General features: G+C 38.9%; 1 protein-coding gene across 4 annotated transcripts in view; it reads right to left on the bottom strand.

The window, feature by feature from the left end:
* Positions 1 to 22131, bottom strand: part of casz1 (castor zinc finger 1) — a 170392-nt gene that overhangs the window by 138567 nt on the left and 9694 nt on the right. For 2 of the 4 annotated variants that reach the window (XM_084918122.1, XM_084918124.1), the window contains one exon: positions 10183 to 10219. The exons of the other annotated variants lie outside the window; for them this stretch is intronic. The gene's annotated coding sequence lies outside the window, so the exon portion shown is untranslated. The remainder of the gene's footprint in view (positions 1 to 10182; positions 10220 to 22131) is intronic. 4 annotated transcript variants of the gene reach the window in all.

Genomic DNA, 22131 nt, shown 5'->3' with positions numbered 1-22131 from the left:
TAGAGAACTATTTTTTGAAATAAATGACATCAACATTTACAAGAAGTGTTAATACTAACACAAAAATGTATCTTGTGGGAGCAACAAAGCATCTATCTATCTATCTATCCATCTATCTTATCTTATCTTTATTTACAGGCCAGTTCTGTAGAGTATTGAATTTCCCTGCAAATTGTACAGCTGTTTTTGTTATGATTTTAAGTATCAAGGTGTTCTGAAAAACACTATAATACTACAAATACAACCTAGAGCCAAGGAACTTGAGAAAACCTTGTCAGAACATGTGAATGAGGGACGGTTCTGAAAAAGTGCATATTTTGATTTTGGTGATAAAACAACAATCCCAGGGGCTGAAATGTGTTAACTATTAAGTGACTGTGAAACCTTTTGATAAAATGTGGAGATGACTCGTTAACATTTAACAAGACAACAGTTAACAGCTTAATCTGGAAAAAAGGCCAAAAAAAAAACGTACCTTCAAGAGAGGAAAAAAAGCAAAAATCTGAACCTGCAAGGTGAGATTTTCTGTGGTTATGTTACCCTTAGGCATGAGTACTAGATAAATACATTGTAAAATATGCACTACCCACTTTTGTCACGCAACGTGGCTTTAGCAAAACGACATCACCATTACAAATAATGTAATCTCCCATAAATGCAATATGCAGCTGTCCCACCTTACTTTCTTTGCCTGATTTTGTTTTTCATACTCTTTGTTGACACTAAAATAGTAAGCTATAAAACAGAAGAACAAAAACGTACTCCCTGAATAGCTGAGTGAGTGTTTTGTGTCACAGTGACCGCATCACCCCAGAAAATGACGCTCACCTAACCGGGCTTGGATTTAACTGCTGGTTTTCATATTAAATGAATGAGCAAACTCTAATTTCATGTTTATACAGCACTGAAATACAAAGTAAACAGTCTCCCTGTGTTTGTTTGCCTTGCAAATGTATACTAGTAGTTATGGTAAACCATATAGAAACAGTTAAATTCCATCAAGTAGACAGTCTACTGACTGAGTGAGCTTGAGTCCTACCAATTTAAAGAGATTGTTCAAGTCTGGAGTGTGTACCAAGAATGGACGTGTTGATTATGTATGCTAGGAGTGGTACAGTGTTTTATTGGAAAATTTACACCCGTGCAGTGATTTATATAAATCAGTAGTGCCCACAAAGCAGTAAAACTCTAATTGTTTCTTCCATTTTGAAAGTCTAGCGTCCATTAAGGATGCAGTGAGTAATAAAAAGGACTTTTAATCAATCCTCTCTTGTTGATGAGCTGATGTGCAAATGGGCTATCCTACCTGACAGCGGTACCATATGTTGATTTTTTTTGTTCTTACAGTCAACAAAGAGACAGAGGGAGCTTACTGCAGTGCAGGTGAATGCCTCTACAATACACTTTAATTGAAACACTCTGATGAAAGGGGACAATTTATCTGACTTAGATCTTGCCTTTTTGATCCGTTTTCGCATTTGTTGAAACATTTGCTGAATCCGCAAAAAGATTCTAAAACCAAAATGAATACAGCCGCTCTCATCTTTTCAATATTAGTGCCTCTCATAACATTACAAAGTCATTTTAAGGCACGTGTAGGAGGCCGGCCACGTTGCTCCCTTTTGCCCACGTTGCAGTCTCTGTAGTGACCCTTTCATTGTCAGATTAGACTGGCCGACCCCTTCTCGACCGGCTGGCACGGCCACAGTAAATCCTGGAGACTGCTCATGCTAGGGACCTTGGGTAATTAATAAAATCCCCATTACATGCCTTGTGCCCGTTGTTTGCTATTTCAACACCCCATTTGTGCCACGATTACAGTCATTATCAGTCACCGCCATTAATTCTCCACCCGAAGCCAGAACTGCATACTAATAAATTGGGCTCTAAAATTTCTTTACCTTTCAAGGAGTTGGTGTTGGAACTCGGCCAGGAAGTGCCACTCCAGATTAGGAGTCATCTGGTGACTCGGAAGGAGCCCTTTGAATAGTAGGCTGCTGCATCTTTGGAGATAGTTCAAATTCCCTCTTTGATTATTTTCCTTTCCCCTCCAAAATGAATCTTTATTAAGCTTAAATCCTGAATAAAATGAAATTAGCAGACAGCAAAATATTGCTTTCTTTTCTGACTCTATTCCCTTGTGCACGCATGCAAATTATAATGCTTATTTATGTAAATGAGGTGTCGTCTTTAATTAGTTTTGCTTGAGGGCATTAAAATACATGTATTCTTTCCCCAAAAATGATTTGTTTTGTTGCTCTGCTCAGTTTAAGTTCAAAATGAGTGATTATGCCAACTAAAAAGGTTTATTAATTCTCCAGTTTTCTTTTTTTTTGTTTTCCTTTCCCTTTCCTCTTTTGCAGAATTATCTTCTCCACCCACTTCCTGGGAAGAGTGTATTCTCTGTGAAATCGAAAAGCCTCTTCAGGCAGCACTCTAAGCACTACTCCGACAAGCACTTGTAAAGGTCCCAGGTTGAAACCACATGGTAAAAATGCACTTCCACTCATCAAATCTGAAAGCTGTGCTCTTCAGCAATTCTCTCTATACGTACGTGCTTTGCCGCATGACTTTTTGAATGACGACACGGGAGATTTGCTCAACTGTAGCACTTTTCAGTCACTTGTGCGTCTCAATGTTTTGTTTAATCATGGTAAAGGACGCCGTGCTTCAGTGACGTGCTCGTTCGTTTCGAATTTTTATCCATACATCACAGACTTACACTGACAACATAACCTATCTTCAGAGTGAGGGCTGCGGCATTAATTAAATGTTATTAACGATGTAAATTCCACCATCCTGTCAGCTACTGTGGCTCGCCTCGAAGCTGAAGAGAGCACGACCCGCTCAAAGATGATCCGCCTGATTTGGCCCTTATTTTAATATTTGTTTAAAAGGATTCGCAGAGTTACAGTAAATCTTCTGCTGCTCGCTGTTTTTATGCATTTACTCCTGATTTACAGTCCTTTGTTGAGAGGCTATCGAACAGAAAACAGCTTTATGTCACTGCAGAAGGTGTTGGGTCAACTTCAGTTAGAAGCAGCCACTGACTGTGTCTTGCAGTATTTCATACCACTTCAGGTTGAAAGTGACCAACTGCAGCTCTGGTTATTGTTCAATATCCTATCAGTATTCAGCATCACTTCAACTGCTCAGATGAGCTGAAATGGCAAGTTAAGATGCCCCCCCTCCCCAGCCTCCAAGTATGATTTATGGAAAGGAAGCTAAAACCATTATAGCATTTTTATTATTATTGTTCTTTCAAGGCTAATGCAACAATAGATTTTTGCATGATTGATGCGTTATACTAAACATTAGAGGATTACATTAACTTTGCATAGAACAGCAGAATGACATGAGATTACTTATTGTTATTTTTCCACCACATGATCATACTGTAAACACAGCACATATAGTAATTCTCGGCATATATCGATCACTGTGTACACATCCTACCTACGTTATACGGTTTGATGCAGCTTAGCCGGCTTTCGAGACTGCTTTTTAGAGAGAACTATGAACTCCTGTCTTTTTCTGGAAAACTTTGTGAATGGCAGTCCTTCAGAGATTAAACAAATATAAGCCACTTTGATAGCCTCTCAACCCCCCTACCCCCCTTCATTCTGCAAATTATTAAAACTCTAGGCTCTTGTGGGAGGGAATATGGCAGCAATATGCTGATACTTCAATCATCTGGGAGGAAATTCCACGTGTAATAAAGAGGAATTGCATACAGTATACAGTACAGCCATGAGTTCTCTTTCATGGCATGTGTGATAGAAGAACTATTCAGACCACATCAAACATCGTGCATTATTCCTCACACATTAGGCACAGGCAAAGCCTCAGACCAGACTCAGCTTCTTAAGGTGTCCTCTCCCTTCATTTATTGCAACAAAGTTTTTTTTCCGATGCTACATTTATTTACGAGCTTAAAGAACAGAGAGAAAAAAAGTTGACCCTCTATAAAGGCCTGTTTTCACACACGACTCTGCAGGGTTCACTCAATATACAAACAGGACTTTACCCAATGTTGGTCTTTAAAATCAAAAGCGGTAATCCCGCAGTTAGTCTTTTAGTTTTACTTAAAAAAAATAAATAAATAACGTCTTCAAAATGTTGTCACACTTTGGATGCCTTTTATAGGCATTTGTGCTTCTGTGTTTATCATGTCCAGGCCATGCAAGCAATGATGGGCATCCAGCCAACTGATTCTTCGCCCAAAGTGCTAATTTGTGCCACTCTAGTGTGCACAACGCTATAATTACCTGAAAACGTAAACTGGAAGCTATGCCTGACAAAGACAAGAAACTGTAATAAAACTGAGCTTTTGGTGCTCAGTTGCGGTGACTCTTATAAGACATATTAATGGGATGTTTAAAGGATATGGCACTTTTCCATTTGTCTTGTGGAAAAAATCTTGGGCAAAACACCTGGTGCACTAAGTGCCTGCAGTCTGAACACTGAACAACAGCTAGCAGTCATGGAGCTCTTTTATAAAGCGCTGTCACTTCTAAAAGATTTTCTATTAACTACGTACTGCAGCTTCGTACCACACTTGTCCTTTCTCGACACTCATTATGTGGCAAGTTAATGAACTACCAAAGTCAGATTTCAAAGGATTGTATCTTGTAAATTGCATTTAATAGGAAAATAGCCATCTGTTTAAAAACATATCACTTAAATCAGTCGGCTTTTGCTCTTCTCCTCTTTTCTGTTGGGATGTTTGATGCATGAAAAGGGGGTTTTGTGACTGATGACTAGCTTCAGGTTTCTTAACAAATTAGACCAATTAGCCCTTTTCCAAATAATTCACTCCATATTTAGCAGTCACACAAACAAAATTCTTTAGAGAATACAAATTCGGTGCACAATGCACACTGAATGTGACACGTGAAATAAACAAAAGCAGAGAACGTAACATCGCACTCGCAGGGGGATGATGAAATCACCACACCATATAGGAAAATCCAAAGAATTAGGATTTAGAATTGTATTTTAAAATATTTTGCATTTAATGCAGTTAATGACTGCCGTATGTGTGACGATGTTCAGATTGGTGTTCCTGTTAGGGAAGAGATACAGATATATATAAACGCTATGATCACTACAGCAAGATGTGTAAGTAGGTAAGCTAAAAATATATATTTTTATTTAACCTATTCTTGGTAAATGTTTTGTGGCAACAGTAGGAATACAGTGCTTAACAAATTTATTATACCAACCTGTAAGAATAAGAAAACAAACATCCTTTAGACGTTTTTCAAAAACTTTTTTGAATGTGAATTGCTCAAGTCACATTTTTATACCCTAATTTGAGGCGGCACAATGAAATCACAGATGAATCCAGAATGACATTCAACCATTAAATCTTAGATTATTTTTTTTTGTTCAGGAATGCATGTAAATAACTAACTTGGCATCTTAATCAAAAAATAATAATGTGCTTTTGCTTACTCTAATTTTGTCAACTGTTATTACTGTTAATTTAGGGCAGCTGTGACATAAACCTTAAATTGGGTGGTGGTCTAAAACAAATTTATTAAGCGCTGTATATACGGAAGACACATAGAGATTGGGTGATTTCTCATGCTTTAAATGTTTCAAAATAAAGGGGCCTTGCACAGTAGATACAGTAGTTCATCTGTTCAAGCGTTCATTATGCAAATATCTAATTGGACAATAACCAAAAGCATTTAAGCATGTAGACAGGGTCTTTCCAAGATATGCAGAAGAGCATCTCTGAGCACACAGCAGCAGAAGACCACACTCCTGCCAGCTAAGAACACAAAAATGAAGCTACAATTTGCTCACCAAAATCAGACAACAGAATATTGGAAAAAATACTACCCGAGCATTGTTGCTGAACATGTCCATCTCTTTATATACCACAATGTGCCCATCGTCTGGCTCCAAAAGGATAATGCACATACATCTCTTGAGTTCACTGTACTCTATACTCACCAGATCCCAATCCTTTGGGATGTGGTGAAACAGGAGATTTGCATCATAGAGCTGAAGCCAACAAAGCCGCAGCAATTGTGTGACAATATCACGTAAAGATAGACCAAAATCTCAGAGGAATGTTTCCATCACTGAAGTTAAAGCAGTTCAGAAGGCTTGTTAGTACCCACTTGGACCAAGGATAACTATGTGTACCTAATAAAGTGGCTAGTGACTGCAAAGCTCCCTGAGGATAGATAAGGCAGCTTCTACAGGCTTTACATATCACTGACTTTAACACTGTTTAGCAAACTGAAGAACCATAATATAATGACTTAACTGCTGAAACATCAGATAGTAAATGAATATGTAAATTTGTCAAAATTAAGTAAATGAATGATTTAAAAACAACTTATTTACTCTGTGTGATCTGTAGAGAATCAAACAACTCCCCCAAAATATATTTCATCAGTCTAACTATAAAGAACTACCTTTTACCTGACTTAAAACTGCACTCAGTCCACTGTTTATATGAGGATTTTGGCCCTGAGAAACTCATTTGTTCACAAAAGGAACATAATGTTATGCCTTTCGTGTTCTTTTTGTAAATCATATCTTTCTGTGAATTCAATAATAATTCAGGGAAGAGAAAATACTAAGAACTCATACAGCCCGTATTGTAAAAACCTGTAGGTGCAGTTACTTTTTTTTTCAGTGACGCAAATGCCGGGAACATATTTTTTTGTTTGTCTGCTGTGTCTACTGAAACCAAGCATACAATGTGAATGGAATGCTCATTCTCAGACATACCTCTAAACAGACCATTTTTCTTGCCATTTAAAACATGAGATCTCTAGCTCTTGCGAATCTTGCATGGGCAAACCTGTTGGTCAGATGCACAAATATCTGAGCAGCACTACTGCTTATGAAAGAATCACTTCGTTCATTTGCAGATTTTGTATGCAAAATAACTTAAATAACGCAGACATCAACTGAACAAATTTTGACTTAAATGTACAAGATACTTAAACACATATACTAGAATTCAACACACTGCGCTTAATCAGGAGACAAAAGAGAAAAGAAAGTTCCAGTTAAGAAAACTGTCCCTGCAACTTAACTACTATTTAAGAAAACAGACGATGTATAAGCAGAAAGAAGTTTAAGAAGACAGAACTGGGCAGACAGGTTCAACTATTATTTACTGTAGGCAGATGTAATTATTTCTAATAAAAGTCTCCACCACCAACAGTTAGTACATTCCTGTGATGCATAGCAGGTCAAAACTAAAACCAAGATTGTGCGTGCTCTGTGAATGTGACTGCTGCCATTGCTATAACAGAGAGAAAGTGTCTTTTGTTTTTATAAATATATTCCATAGTGTGGTAGTTTACACATTCACCTACCAAGTTAAACCTTTCCTGGAAGGAGACAAACTTTTTTCTTTCTTTTTTTTTTTAAATAATAAATCTGACGAATCAAACATGTCGAGCTACCCCTTGTGGCGACCCCTTGTGAATAAGGGAGCAGTTACAATTTTAAATGACTCCCATGACACCTTCATATCCTCAGCAGAAGAATTTGTGGACAGCTACTTGAAAAAAACAACAACTTTGCAATACCTATGGCACAGACAAGACGTCCAGAGAAAAGGAAATGTGGAATAAATCTCAGCAGGACTTCATCAATTGATGACTTACAAGAGTAAAAGAGGTTTGTGTATTTGTAAATGAGCAGTTCTGCTGTTAATCCCGGGATTACACTAGATGTGACGTTCAACTTTTGGGATGCAATTCCATTTTTTCTGATTTTGCCCATCAAGCCTACTTTTTTCCAGTTCCATAGTTTGATTTCAGCTATCAGCAGACTGGGAAAAAACTAGGAAACATTCTTTATAGTTAAAGGAATATCAGGTTTGATTTAGACATTTTAAAAAATCATTTTAGAGAATTATTAGAAAGAGAAACATTCAGTTGCTATCTACTGTGGTGTTGTAGTTAGCACCATTGCCTCACAGTCAGAAATTCCTGGGTCTGAATCCACCAGTCAGCCAGAAGCCTTCCTGATGTCTGCATGAGAGAAGCCGAGTACTCCAGCTTTCTCCCACAGTCCAAACACTGCATGCTAGGTTAATCGGTGACTCTAAATTGGCTGTGGGAGTGAGTCTGAGTGGTTGTCTGTCTCTCTGTGTTTGCCCTGTGATAGACTGGTGATCTACTCAGGATGTATCCAGTTGGGAAAGGCTCCAACAATCTGCTACCAATATAATATTTGACAGCATGCCCAAGATCCATAAATACAATAAAAAAAATCAAAAATATACCGGTGCTGATCATCTAATTCATTTCCACTAGTCTCAATACAGTTAAAAAAAAAAAAAAAAGCAAGCCGCTGGCATAGCGAAGGTGAAATACCTGCTAGCTTTCGCCATGCCATGTTTGCTCTCAGGCTAGCTGCTGCTGCCACATGACAAAATAAACACAGATCAATTTATTTCAAAAGGTCAGCTCAACGATCAGCACGTTGTCAAGGATACCCAATCTAGCTTCTTTTTTTTTATATTAAGATTGGACCATCACCCAATACAAATGTCAAATTGATGAATCCCTAGTTCTGTTCTGGCCTTCGTGCAGCTTTAAAGCACGCTCAGACTAATTTAGAAGTGTAGCATTGAATGTGCACAGGATGTTTTATTTTGAAAATTCACTGCATGTTCTTTTTGTATCTGACTTCCAGCACCTCACCTCTTTTTGTGCAGCTCCAACAGAAAAAACTAAAAAAGTTCAGCACAGAGTTTTAGTAGTGCAAAGGAGTGCCGGTGCTGCTCCTGAAATTCACTGTACGTGCACTGGGATGAACTGGAAGGATTATGCCGGTGTGACACAAAGCAGCCATACCTAGTGGGATTCGGGCCTAAGGCAGCTTAAGAGTGCAGCGACATTTGTGAGAGTGCACTGTAACAGCTAAATAAAGATTTTCAATCATACAGGATTTTCTAATAATTTCTGCTTTTGTTTTCTTTACAGACCCAATAATCAGAAAGCATTCTGTCACCTCTCACTTAGTAGTTCAAGATATCCTTTCAAGAAAATAATTTTACAGGAATTATTATGCAAAGACTTCATAGTAGCAATGACTATCTGAAGGTACAGTTAGCATCCTTGGAACACAAGAAAACAAGAATAATCAGAAACAGCAGAGAAACTCTCATAAAAAATAACTGTTTTCAATAACAACTAAGCATGTAAAGGAACTGTGGCAACTTTGAATTGTTTTTATGCAATTCTACTTATTTTTTGACATTTTAAATGAGGTTTTTTTTTTTACAAAGAGAGAGCTGATTAGACCTTTAGGCGTTTGAGATTTTAAACATTTTTAATTTGACAAATTTTTGACCCTTTTGTGAAGTCTGCAATCCTAATCATTTTACACATATCTAAAATGGAAAAGGTAATCAAAGTGAAATAGCTTCTTTTTTTCTTTTTTTGTTAACTTGGTCTAGGTCTCACAAAAGCCACAAGAATTTGAGAGAAAACAAAATGCCTGTCAGGGCGAGCATACAAGAGGCAAAGGGGGAATCTGGCATGGCCTAAGCAAAGTCATAAAAATATTTTCCCTTTTATTTAATGTCATCCATAATTCATTGCCAGGAAAAGCTAATCAATAGCACCTTAATGAAAACTTGAGCCATATTTTATTTTGCCGCAGAGAAGTCCCGGATCAGCATTTGTTGCCTTCTTATGTGCTGGTTTTCACCCTTGGGCTGTTTGACAGATGTGCATCACATTTGCAGATACCTTAAATATTTTCTGTCTTTTAACCACATTTGCTTTATCAAAACACTACAGAGACGGGAATTTCTGATGATGATTGCAATCTAGAACTGCAAGAAACAAAAATATCTAAAGAGACTATAAAGTGCATTTAGTTTTTTAGCCATTTGCTTTAGTGTATTAGAGATTAGTGTTTTTACAGTGTAACTTGTGTGTGTGTGTCAAGCCTCATCAAAGATATAAACCATATTAGCATAGTAACCTCCCAGCAGGTGGGTTAGCATACCCTAAAACAAAGAATAAGCATTTGCTCTACATTGACTTGCAAGAGCAACTTCTGCTAGATCCAAAATGTCTCAGCCAAGTGTGTCAAATGTTCTGTCGCAGGCGGCAAGACTGAACACAAGATTGCTCATTCACTCCAGCAACGAATGAGGAATCACATGGTCGTCTTTGTTGTGCTCACCACTGCCAGCTACAGTCCAAGACGGTGGAGCGGGAGTCTGTCAGCAGAACGAGAAGAGACAGCTGATTATATTGCTCAGTTAATTATATGCCACAAAGTACTTGACAAATAAATATTTTGCAGAAGAGAAACTTGAAAAGAAATCTTTAATTGGTCCAAGAAATTACCCAACCCAGCTGTGACCCTCTAGAAAGAATATGAGGGCAAAGCAAACAGAGCTAAATTAACTTCAGTGCACGTGATTTAAAAAAAAATATTATAGTAATGTATTTTGTTATTTGTCTAACCTTTGTTCCACATAATGAAATCAGACGGGTGTTGGAGCAAAAGGTGTGAATAAAGTGAAAACAGAGCCGCTTCCAGATTGGCTCGTGAGACGCAATGCTAATTGTTTCCAGTGATCCTTGTCAACATACAGTATGCTCTCGTTCCAGTCAACTATCTATGAACTCAGCCTACGATTACAAGGGAAAAGGTCATTTTTCATGCTCCGAAAGGCACCCTAATGAACTGGTTACCGTGTATTTAACACTACCCTCGAGTCCACTTAAACAGACTTTCTATTTCCACTGTCAACAGGCTTCATGAACAGGATGAGGTGTTTTTGTTTTGCCATTTGTGTCAGGGACAATGACTGCAAAACTTAAGAAAAACTTGTTTAATGCCCGCTTTCAGAGTAAACAGTTATTCATCAAAAAAATAATAATGCCTCAAAGGTCACGCCATAAAAAACAATATCTGCCCTCTTTCCACTGACTTGTGCATTAGTTACTTTTTGATGACAAGGGACTAGGTTAAAAAAAACTCCCTACACTTGTAGGAACTTTAGAGTATGAACTCGTTTATGACGTGATATAAAAAACTGACTCCAGTGTCAAAACAACAGGCTGTCATAGTGAAAAGGATCATTTTAGTGATCAGCGTCTGACTCAAAGTTTTTTTATCCATAAGGAATTGGATGAGGGTATACAGTGCTGTCCAGCAGCTACACATCGTTTGCCTATATTTGCATTGTCAGCCGGAGGTGAGAGGGTGGAGATCTGCCAAGTGTAAGGCTCTGGTCCAATGCCACGACAGCTGACAACTCAGACAGGCCTTGTGTGCAGCGTTGCACTTCTAACAGCCAAGATCTCACATCAAGTAAATCCTAATCAGTGAGTTAATATGCAGCTAATGTGAAAATTCATATTTCTGCTCTGTAGTGTTTCATGTTCAAAAGGGAGCACATGTCATTTGGCATGCCTTCATATAACACTAGGGCTTCCATCACTCACTGATTATTGCAATGAGGAATTAAAATCCCTTAACACAAAGCAACCAGCACCACATTGCTTTGCCTGTCAGAATTAACTAGTGAAAGTGACCTCAGCCTATGGAGGAGGAGGGATCATATTCAATTAGTTAGACAGAAATATTCTATCAGACATGCATTCATTGTCGATTAATAAAGATACAGAAGAACGTGTTCCCATGCATCAAACCTCAGCCCTGCTTGAACAGTTTTCACATATTCTTTAGCTAATTTTCAGTCGGCAAGTTTAAGTATCTGAATTGACCGACATTCACAGTCGCACTTACACTGATCTGTTAGAGTACAGCAAAGCTGCCAGAGGGGCTGTCTAGTTTGTCAGTGAAGACTGGCTGAGGGAGGCTGTGCTGAACTGTTAGTCTTCTCCCTCTTATGGCACGATGTGTTTACACCGATCCCTCAGGCCATTTGTTTGCAGCACTTCCTTGCCCCACAGCACCATGCATAATGCAGGAATGAAAATGTTAACAGTGGCAAATAAAATCGGCAAGGTGCCCCCACAAATCAGGGCAGTTTAGGAGCACATTTAATCATCCGTGCATTGGGGACAACGCATAGCAATTAATTGTGGCATTTCAAAGAAGATCAGGACCCAATTTTTCCAAGGCCTTTCAAGCTTCTTGCTCAGTTGTCCCATCCGCTGCAGACCAGTGTCAGCAGCCTCTGGTCTTCTCTTTGAAACATCTCCATATTTTGGCCCAATTATGTTTATTATCGCTTTTCTCTCAAGTAGATGAGAGGAGAACTCTCGTAGCGCGTTGCACACAATTGCATCAACAAAGCCCACCCAGCAAAAGAAATAACAAAAAACAGGCATTGTTTGAAGAGGGTCTCCTATGTATTCATGCAAGAAGTAAATCTGTCTATGTCTTGCATTTCTCCTCTATGCTCCAAGACAAACAAGTTACAGCACCATATGGTGATGTCAGGAAAGTAAATAATTTAGAGACCTTCATGTGCGGTGCGCAGATGAGCGACCGCAGAAATACCAACACACCAGCATCCTCATAGTTAACCCTCCTAATAAGAAACCTCAGCAGCAGGGGGAGCACAAAGACACGACCGCAATATCGGACGTTAACTGGATTGAGAACTACTTTGGAATTTCAAAGACTGGGACTGGCAACTGTCTCTGGACGTAAGGACAGCATTTTGTGGAGATACAATCTGCAGTGCCTTTCAGCACTTCCTGAACACGAGACAGCCTAATCTAATGAACTGGGTGTGTGTGTGTGGTGTGTGCGACGGTCGAGGGGGGGGGCAAAATCTCCTCAGGCTTTTAGCCCAATGCCAGCATGCTCACATCTTACCGCAGTCAAAAATCCACTTGTTATTTTTATTCCCACTGAATTTTCCCTGTGGTGTACTCTGCATGGCTTGAGTCATCATTGTTCAAGTCTTTAGAGTTGGAAAGAAAAAACAAAGACACGCAAACACAAGCTGGTGGCAAGGTTATAGCCACTCAGACATGGAGGAGGGGGGCACTCGTTTTCTGCCAACCCAAGGGAAAACTCACAGAGGGTTCAAGCGAGAGAGAGAACAGAGATGTGCCATGTTGCTGACATGGCAGCCGTCACGTCGTACTAACGGGCAAGAGTGATGTGCGCAGACAGCACCGAGATTTGTAGAATAGTGCGGTGGCTCCTAACCAGAACAGTAAGTGGTGTGTAGATTATATGACCCGTGATTGCCTTCTTTATGTCTAATTATCCCAAAAGGAGCACGAGAAAAAACAAAGGCAGCAAGAGAACATAAGCGCACACAACCAATGAAACCTCAGCGACGGCTTTTTACCTCACATCTGCAATTAAACTGTTGCAGTGTCAATAAGCCATAACACACAGCTCGAAAGTTTGCGCACAGCTTTGGTGCTTCAGTTCCAAAATAAGGCAAATCACAACCAAACAGCCAAACTCTGAAAGGCTTACGGAAGCAGATGTTCACATATAGAAATGTGAACTAGGCTTTTTTTATTTTGGTAGCTCTTTTATCCCAGTAACAATGATGCTGAAGCACTGTAACTGCACAGTCAGCCCTTTTCAATATAGAAGTGTTTTCACTAAATGTTTATGTGTGTTATAATTTAGTGCCAAGTGATTTAAATTGTTCTTCTCTTCCTTTGTGATCCCTGGCTGGAATCATTTCTGAAGAGTTAATAAATAACATAACGTTGAACTCGATCATAGCTGAAATTTAAAACATAAAGAATCTGCTTTAAGTTGCGAAACAATGAAGAAAAAAGCTGGCTGCTGCATATATTCAGTGTAAATAACAAATCCTCTGTAACCTGTTACTCTAAATGACCCTGATTTGCTCCCAAAAGCTTGAACCCTAACCAACAGAAAGGTGCACCACAAACCACGAGACTGCCTCACATCTCAACCCGTTTTTAAACCATTCAACCAAACTTTGTCGCTTGAATTTGTAATTAAAAGATTAAAGATAATTAAAGAGAGTCAAATCAATTCTGGCACATAATACCAGAGAAAATTACTACTATACAGTTCGTCTACAAGCTGGAAAACAGACAACAGACAGAATTTAGTTTCTTTCTTTTAAAAGTGTGACAGGTATCTTGGCTGGCAGAGACGTAGCATTTCGCTGTTGCCAACATTTAGTCTCTTTAAACAGTGACACGAATAATCAAAGAAAATAATTAGAAAGCCTGAGTGGGTGAAATAACACGTTGGATAGATTTCTCCATAAACACACTGTTAGAGCCAGCCACATCACAAAACGTAGAACTGCTAATGGCTATAAAAAGCTTTAAAAACTTTAAAATGCTGTTGCCATACATCATTCTGTCTTTCAAGGACTACGCCGTAACAGTTTCTGCTTCTAACATTTTCACGACTCATGAAAAGCGCAGGCTTTTAATACGATGTTACTCTCTTTAACGTGCACACCAGAACAAAGCAAGCCAACAGAACAAGCAAAACAAAAAAAAAGAAAGAAAAAAAGATGGCCTGAGTTGTTCCACATCCATGATAAATCACTGCCACTTTTATAGCCTCTAATAAGTTGATGCAAAGCCATTTTTCTTCCTGCCCATCGTTCAAACATTTAAGGCATATTTACAAGGAACTTGTTAAAATATTTAATAATATTTAGTGGCAATTTTGGAGCAGCCTGTCACAGTGAAATTTATTAGCTTTAAGTGTTTAAAAAGGCGACGTCATGAATAACAAACTGTCAAAATTTCCTAATTTGCATGGACAGGCCATAACTCCTGATACCTTGCATTAAAAAAAGAGGTTTTTAAAAAAACTAGTCATAAAAGGAGCATTCAAAGTGAATGATGGCAAAGACTCTTCCACAAAGTCGCACCACAGAGACAGCTTCCCCCCCACTACAGATGCCTCGGAGATCAAGTCAGCCAATAAAAGGACATATATCCTACTGCTTTGACTTATTTATCCTGTGTGGATGAGCTCAAGATGGAACATCTCCTATAGGCAAGCTTAATTAATTGTGATAAAAGGGCTAATTCAAAGGCTGCACAAGAAAAGTGAGCCAAACAATAATATTCCCCACAAATCATCTCAGCCCGTCAAATATTTCCTCCATAACTTTCTAATTCAAAGTCCTTCGGACGTGAGCCTTTTGTTAAGGAACCTCACAGAGCCAAACCACCTCCCACGTATCTCTGCGATTCCATCCGCACTCCTAACTAAAAGCGATCAGATGAAATTGCAGCTGCTCAGCTGCTCGTGCTCTCTTGTTTTTGTTTAAGCAGACAGCACGATGGCCATCTTTGATGCCGCTTCTTCCACTGGATTCAGCGGGTTTCACCATAAGACTCGGTGACCTGGGCCTGCCCCGGCTGTCCCAGTCAGAAAAGGGCCCCCGTTGACACTGATTGCAAGGCTATGAGTAGTCTCTCCCCTGTGCCCTCTCAGTGCAACTCTAATTAATAGCCAATTCATCTTCTCTGATCTGAGCCAGCACATGGAGTAATATATCGTTAGTTTGGCAAGCGAGCTATTAAAGTGTAATAACCAAGTACCAGCACTCGATTTGGAAGAGTAGCACATACTTAACCATGAAGTGGAAACAATTAATTTACTGGAGGATCTCCTGTAACCAATCATTTACTAGCACTCACACTGTGATGCAAAAGCCATCTCCTGTTGTGTGTGGCACAAGTCAATGACATATTTTGGGCTCAGTGCCTCAACCCCTCTGCTGTTTGACCAGTTATGTAAGCCTCATTTAAGCGCCAATGTCACACTTCCTACCTACATATATAAAACAAAAAACGTTTCTAATGGCCATCTGCAAGGCAGAAAGTTCATTACAAAAAGGACCCGGCTGGATTCCAGGTGACCTTAGTGGATGAAAGTAGAACTTGAAGATGAAAAAAGGAATAATAAAATAATGAACACACTCTGAAACAATGTCTTGAAACACTCTTTTAACTTTAAACTAAATCAAAAGATGATATAAATGATGCCAATGAACAAAATAATCAACCCAACTTTGTTTAGGTGTAAGTATTAAACTTCACCTGTTGTTGAGTTTGATTCATTTGTTTATGAATTTATTCACAGGAGCCAAATTGAAAAAACAAAAACTGATTGGACTATTTTAGGCCAAATAACAGCCTGCCCCTGTACTACAGCACGGCTGGCTTAATGCCACACGAAGGTTTGGAAGTGCCTATTTTCTTAACCAACTCAGTGGATTATCAAATAATCCATCTCTCACATTTTTACAGTGACATCCAGCTTTCCTCAGTGACAATACTATTTAGCACAGCAATTCAGCAGGGAAAATTATAAAGGGGAAAAAAATGAATTTTGTCTTATTTCAGGCAATTAAGGCACACACTTAGTGAGGAAAGCAACAAACTGTGTCTGCTTTCTCAGTAATGTACCTTAGAACAATAAATCCCTCCTTCAAACCTTGATAATTGCAGGAAGTAAATGAAAATACATAAGGCTCACTGTGCTTTTGGCCTGCCCCTGAAGCAAAACATTTAAAACCCATTATTCTTTTTGCAAGAACTAATGACGTTTTTTGTCTCTTCAGCTTAACGCACTAATTGACAGTTTTTTTGGAGGATAGCCCAGATGGAAAAATAAGTAGCCCCTTAAAGACCCAACTCCCTTGCTCATTCCCTTAGCTTTAAGTCCCTTATTAATTAAACTTTCACCAAGTCAGGAATTTTTATTAAAAAGATAAAGTCTGCTGTACCGTAAAACAGAACCTATTGTCTCTGAAGCTAAAATTTTACTTCTATAAATAAAAGAGACTTTTTAATACCATCCGAGGGACGGGGACCAGAGAATCCACACAGTACAGTAATTAGAGAGATTTCCATCCCAACTACTCAAAAGTTGGTCAGCTTTAACCAATACCCTTTGCTCCAACTGAATAAATACACTAAGGCTGCTCATTTTAACAGCGTGGGATATTATTTACTGTACGGCAAACAGGAGCAACATCATCACGCTCAGTGAGAGAAGAAGTGTAAATATGTGTTTTGCCATCACTGTGTGTCTAACCATACATCTCAGACATCCTGGTACACTGCTGCTCAGAGGGAAATAAGGCTGCAGCCAAATATTGACTGCAGTTTTATGATCAGTCATTCAGTTGATCAATTAAATCCCTCTTGTGCCATTAAGTTTGCAACAATGTTTGTCAATCAACATCAGAAGAGAGGGATTGTGTGGCTCCAATAGGAGTTCTATGGCATTTACAAAACAATACAACTCTTGCGTGCTTTTAATTTTTTTAAGCACGAAAACAGGCATGTTTACAAAAACAAAGTGGATTTTGGGAAATCTTCAAAAGGAAAAAAACAAAGCATAAATTAAAAAAATGAAAAAAACTCCATGTATGATCGCTATAATTAGGCCTAAAATGAAATTCAGACTGGTGTTAATGGTTAACTTGTGGTTTGCTAAATGCTTATCTATCTATCTATCTATCTATCTATCTATCTTGAACTGCTTTTTGAGAACAGCCTAAAGTACTTATGGTATTTAGCTTTGGTCCTTCATTGGGAGCGGGGGAGTCATTTTTCTGTGTTGCACTCTGGTTTCCCCTGGGCTTTTTGGGAGTGGTCCACAATGCTGAAAATAAGCTGTAATAATGAATTAAAAAACTTTACAGATGAGCTGCTTTGGTATTTCATGGCCTTCAACCACAAGTCTAAAGCGAAAACATGAAATTCATTGGCGAATCACTGTAAAACAGCTCAAGGGACTTACTTTAGTGAAAGTGGCAGAGGTCAACATTTCATCTACTCATTTGCAACCTGCAGCGTGCAGGTCAAAGACATTGTTATGTCCGTTTGTTATGATGCCCAGATGAAGGCTTAAATACTTAGTTGGTTTTCAAATTACTTGTCAGCAAGAAAACAGTGTGTCCATGCTGCTGGGTCTTCTTCCTCTTTTCTCCCAGTATCCAAAGGAGTTCCGCAGGGCTCCATATTAGGGCCATTGCTATTTTCTCTTTACATAAACAACCTTTGTGATAATTTGTCAAATGCAGCATTTCATCTTTATGCAGATGATACAATTATTTATTGTTCATCCCCTTCAGTAGCACAAACCCTGCAATTTCTGCAGTCTGCCTTTGATGTAGTTCAGTCCCATTTAACTTAAGTTGGTGTTAAATCCAGAGAAATCCAAGTTCATGTTATTCTCAAATGGCAAAGAGTTGTTAGCTACGTCTCCTAAGATTAAAACAATTCAAGGAACTGAAATTGAAATGGTCACATCTTATAAGTATCTAGGGATCATTATAGATCAGAATTTGTCATTTAAAACTCACATTCAAAGGCTTGTGTCGAAGTTAAAACTAAAACTAAGTTACTTTTTTAGAAATCAATCCTGTTTCTCCCTCCAAGTGAGAAAACACTTGATTCATGCTACTTTTTTACCTTTATTGGATTATGGTGACCTGCTTTTTATGAATGCACCTGCCCACTACCTAAAGAGGTTGGATACTGTGTACCATTGTGCTTTACGTTTTATTACTGGCTATGGAAATCATGTACATCATTGTTCTTTGTATGCTGCTGCTAAATGTCCATCTTTCCATATTCGCAGACTCTCCCATTGGTTGATGTTTATCTATAAATCTCTCCTTAGGCTGGTTCCATCTTATTTATGTGTTTATATGTGTAAAAACCACAACCAATGCAGCCTTCATTCTCACAATATCATACAATTGATTGTCCCAAAAATCAGAACAGAATTGGGGGAAAAGGCTTTTAAATACGCTGCCCCTGCTTCCTGGAATAATCTGCAGAAGGAACTGAAATGATCAGAATTGGTTATATTGGGGGAGTTTAAGTCTGTCTTAAAGGAACGAGAGAATAACTCTTTTACAATAACTCTGTTATTGTATATTTTACACGTGTTGGTATGGGATATTGTATTTGTTTTAAATGTTATATACTTATGTGGTATGTGTATTTTGACTTTTGTTGCCATGATGCCAGGTCTCTCTTGAAAATGAGATTTTTAATCTCAATGAGATTTTTTACCTGGATAAATAAAGGACTAATAATAAAAGAGAGGAGTATGAATACATCCCGCATTAAGGTGCATTAATTTGGCAGAAAAGTAATGTATCATCCACAGAGGATCATTATGCCACTTCCAGTCACTGCTGTACAGCCAGCAAATCACAGCCAATTAAGAACCCTTTAAACTTACAAGTCAAGCATCACTTGTTGTGCTGTCCATAATGGGGTTTTATGGATATGAAGCACTGTGATGGCTGTATTGGCCTTGTGATGAATGGCTAACTTTACAGGAAAGATGGCCTCTGAAATGAGTAGTGTTGAAAACTAAGCAGATCATTTGGTGCCTTCAGTTTTTCAGGCACACAAAAGGCGAGGATGAGCGAGGATTTGGGAGCCGCACGTTTGATCTGATTCTATCATTTCATGAGAATCACACTTTTAACTTATTCTGAGAGATAAACAATTCAGGCCTGTTTCCCAAATTTTTTGTGTCAGTTTTCTGTTTTCTGCTAACGAGATGTCACTAATATGTACTGGAATGCTGTGAGAACAGACAGTTTGATTGGCCACGAAGAACTTAATGATGTATACCAAATGTGGGGGGACAGCTTCTAAGCGCATATTTTCTAGACAAACATAGGTGTTGACAGCATTTTCCACCCAGTTTGCCATTTCTGTCAAGCTGAAAATCTAAAATTAAGAACATTTTTTTCCTAGGTACAACATCCATTAACAAATCATGTCCTATTAGCATTTTTGCAGCAATTGGTCATATTGCAAGTACACATTATGTAAAAATGTCAGTGAACAAGAGGGAAATAACAATAATTACAAGAAAGACTGAATTCCTGCCTAAGAAAACAAATCTAACTAATTAAAGAAAACATAAATGAAACATTGCATGTTGTCTAACAACATAAATGCATTATGGTATTGTTGCATGAATTTCCTTGTATTGTTCCTCGGTGCACATGGCAGCTTATTCGAGCTTAATTTGCGCCACTGTGTCTTCCTGTGAGCAGACCCTAGTCATCTTTAAACGGCTCCATTTAAAATGCAATTTGATTATCTGCCAAATTGCTACCAAGTCTTTCCCTCTGCAGCTCGGGGATGGGGGGTAAAAATTTTAATTAGCATTTGTGCATAAAAGAGAGGTCTTTGTTACATTGCATTTGAACGCGGCATCCCAGAATGACCACAGCTTTCAAAGAGTCATCACCCAAACGATTTCAAACTAATAGATCCAAAGGGAGAGGAGGAGTCCTGGCACAGACGGGTGGGGGAATCGGAGGTCGTCAGTGGGACTGGGAAAAAAAACAAAAACCCACAGGACACAGCATGTTTAAATAATCCAAAACTTTTCTTTAATCATAGTTTAGAAAATTGGCTGGGACCTTCAGCAGGAGACAGCTGCTCTGCCCCACAGCCATTTAATGAGAATCACTGAGGGTTTCCCTTAAAATATTTACGCTGTCCCATGGCACAGCAATATTGTCCTAGAATGGGGAGATAAGAGCCAAGGAGGTGTGTTGAAGTTCTCCTAATCAATTTGCTAATTACTGGAGCAGCAATAGGAGAGGAGAGAGGAGTCCCTTCTGGCAAGCTGTATTCTAATAAATGCTGAAAAATTTATTTACTCGCTTAGCCAAGAGGAATTCTGAAGTGGGATTACAGCAGAGAGCTGATTGAGACAGAGCTGCGCTGTGGTTGAGGTCGCAGTCAAAGGAGCAAGGAGAGGTCTCCAAACATAAAAGAATCTCTCAGGACCTGCACCTTTGCATCTGCTCGGGGAACAGAGATGACAGCATCTTACAGACTTGGCATGAAAAGACCTGACTGCTATAGCTACATATCAACAAATATTAATGAGACTTCAGGTTCTTGCATAATAAAACAGGTTATCGGGGGAGCTGCGGTATGCACTGCATACTGGCCCTGACTCCAAAACAAAACAGCTCTACTGTATGTATGTAATGCATATGTGGATATTCTGAGAGAAGACAATAACTTTAGCATTTGATGCCACAGGAGCCATGGGGTGGTATTACCCTTAGCAGAGGGCAGCAGGCCTAGACATTACACCAGACGCTAGGGTTGTGTGTTTGAAGTCACCTTTGTGTCCTCTGGCTCAGCCTGACCCCACCCTCCCAACCTCTGGGACTGAGGGCAACCCTGGACCTGTCATAGTACACAGCCCACATCTTCTTCAGGGTTGAGGGCAAAATCTGCTCCACATTTTCAGTAACACATCATCTATATGACCGTTCCTTCCCTGAAGCCGGCAACCAATAGCCATCCTCGAGACAGGTCAAAGGTCAAAGTAAAATGATGGCTCAAAGGGCATCATGAGGTGATCAGAATTGCTATTATGGCAGAAGTACAGTGAAGCGTGGAGGACGTTAGACCGCGGGATCCCAAGGGTCTTCAAGAGACTGATATTTACTGCTTTTTATATTTACCACAAATCTGACAGGAAAACTGTGCACTTCAATCCAAGGAGCAGATCCCATGCAATTTAACCATTTTATTTTATTGCGAAGGCCCCAGCAGGACTTCAATTTGTTCACAGCGAAAAGTGTTTGTATAGAAGTCAGAGAGAGGGGGAAGCCTTTTTTTTCCCAAGGTTAATTTATTCAGTTTTATTTTTCAAAATACTACTAAACTGAATAAAATTTGAGGCAAATTGAAATACCTCGGTATGAAACAACTTTTTCAGCACTGAAGCTAATTAAACAAAATTCTGCTTTTCAATTGCATGTTTTTATTATAAATTATTGTTATATAATTAAAAACCCTGCAGTTTTCCCTTCAGGTTGTGCCCATTTGGAGAATTTGCAAACACATTTATTCCGATAAAAAACAATGAAACTTCCTCCCTGGCTCTGCTTTTGCGTTTTTACCCTGATGCTAAACATTACAGAAGGAAGGAAAACAAACAAACGCACTTATTATGGTCTACTTTGACACCAATCCATTCATTTCCCCAATCAGCCTGTTTGCCTAACTCCCACAGTCCCTGCAGCAGTCCATCCAGTGTGACGGGTTACATGGATCTGAGTGCATTTCCACTGGGAATTGAGGCAAAAACAAAAACATACAAAAAAACCTGTTGCTGTGACATTTTGTTCTCTCTCACCTTAACGCACGCCAGTCACAA

Source organism: Perissodus microlepis, chromosome 20 (genome assembly GCF_051167445.1).
Source record: "Perissodus microlepis isolate ML-2025 ecotype Zambia chromosome 20, ASM5116744v1, whole genome shotgun sequence".
Taxonomy (NCBI): Eukaryota; Metazoa; Chordata; class Actinopteri; order Cichliformes; family Cichlidae; genus Perissodus; species Perissodus microlepis.
This window is presented reverse-complemented; position numbering and strand designations above follow the sequence as displayed.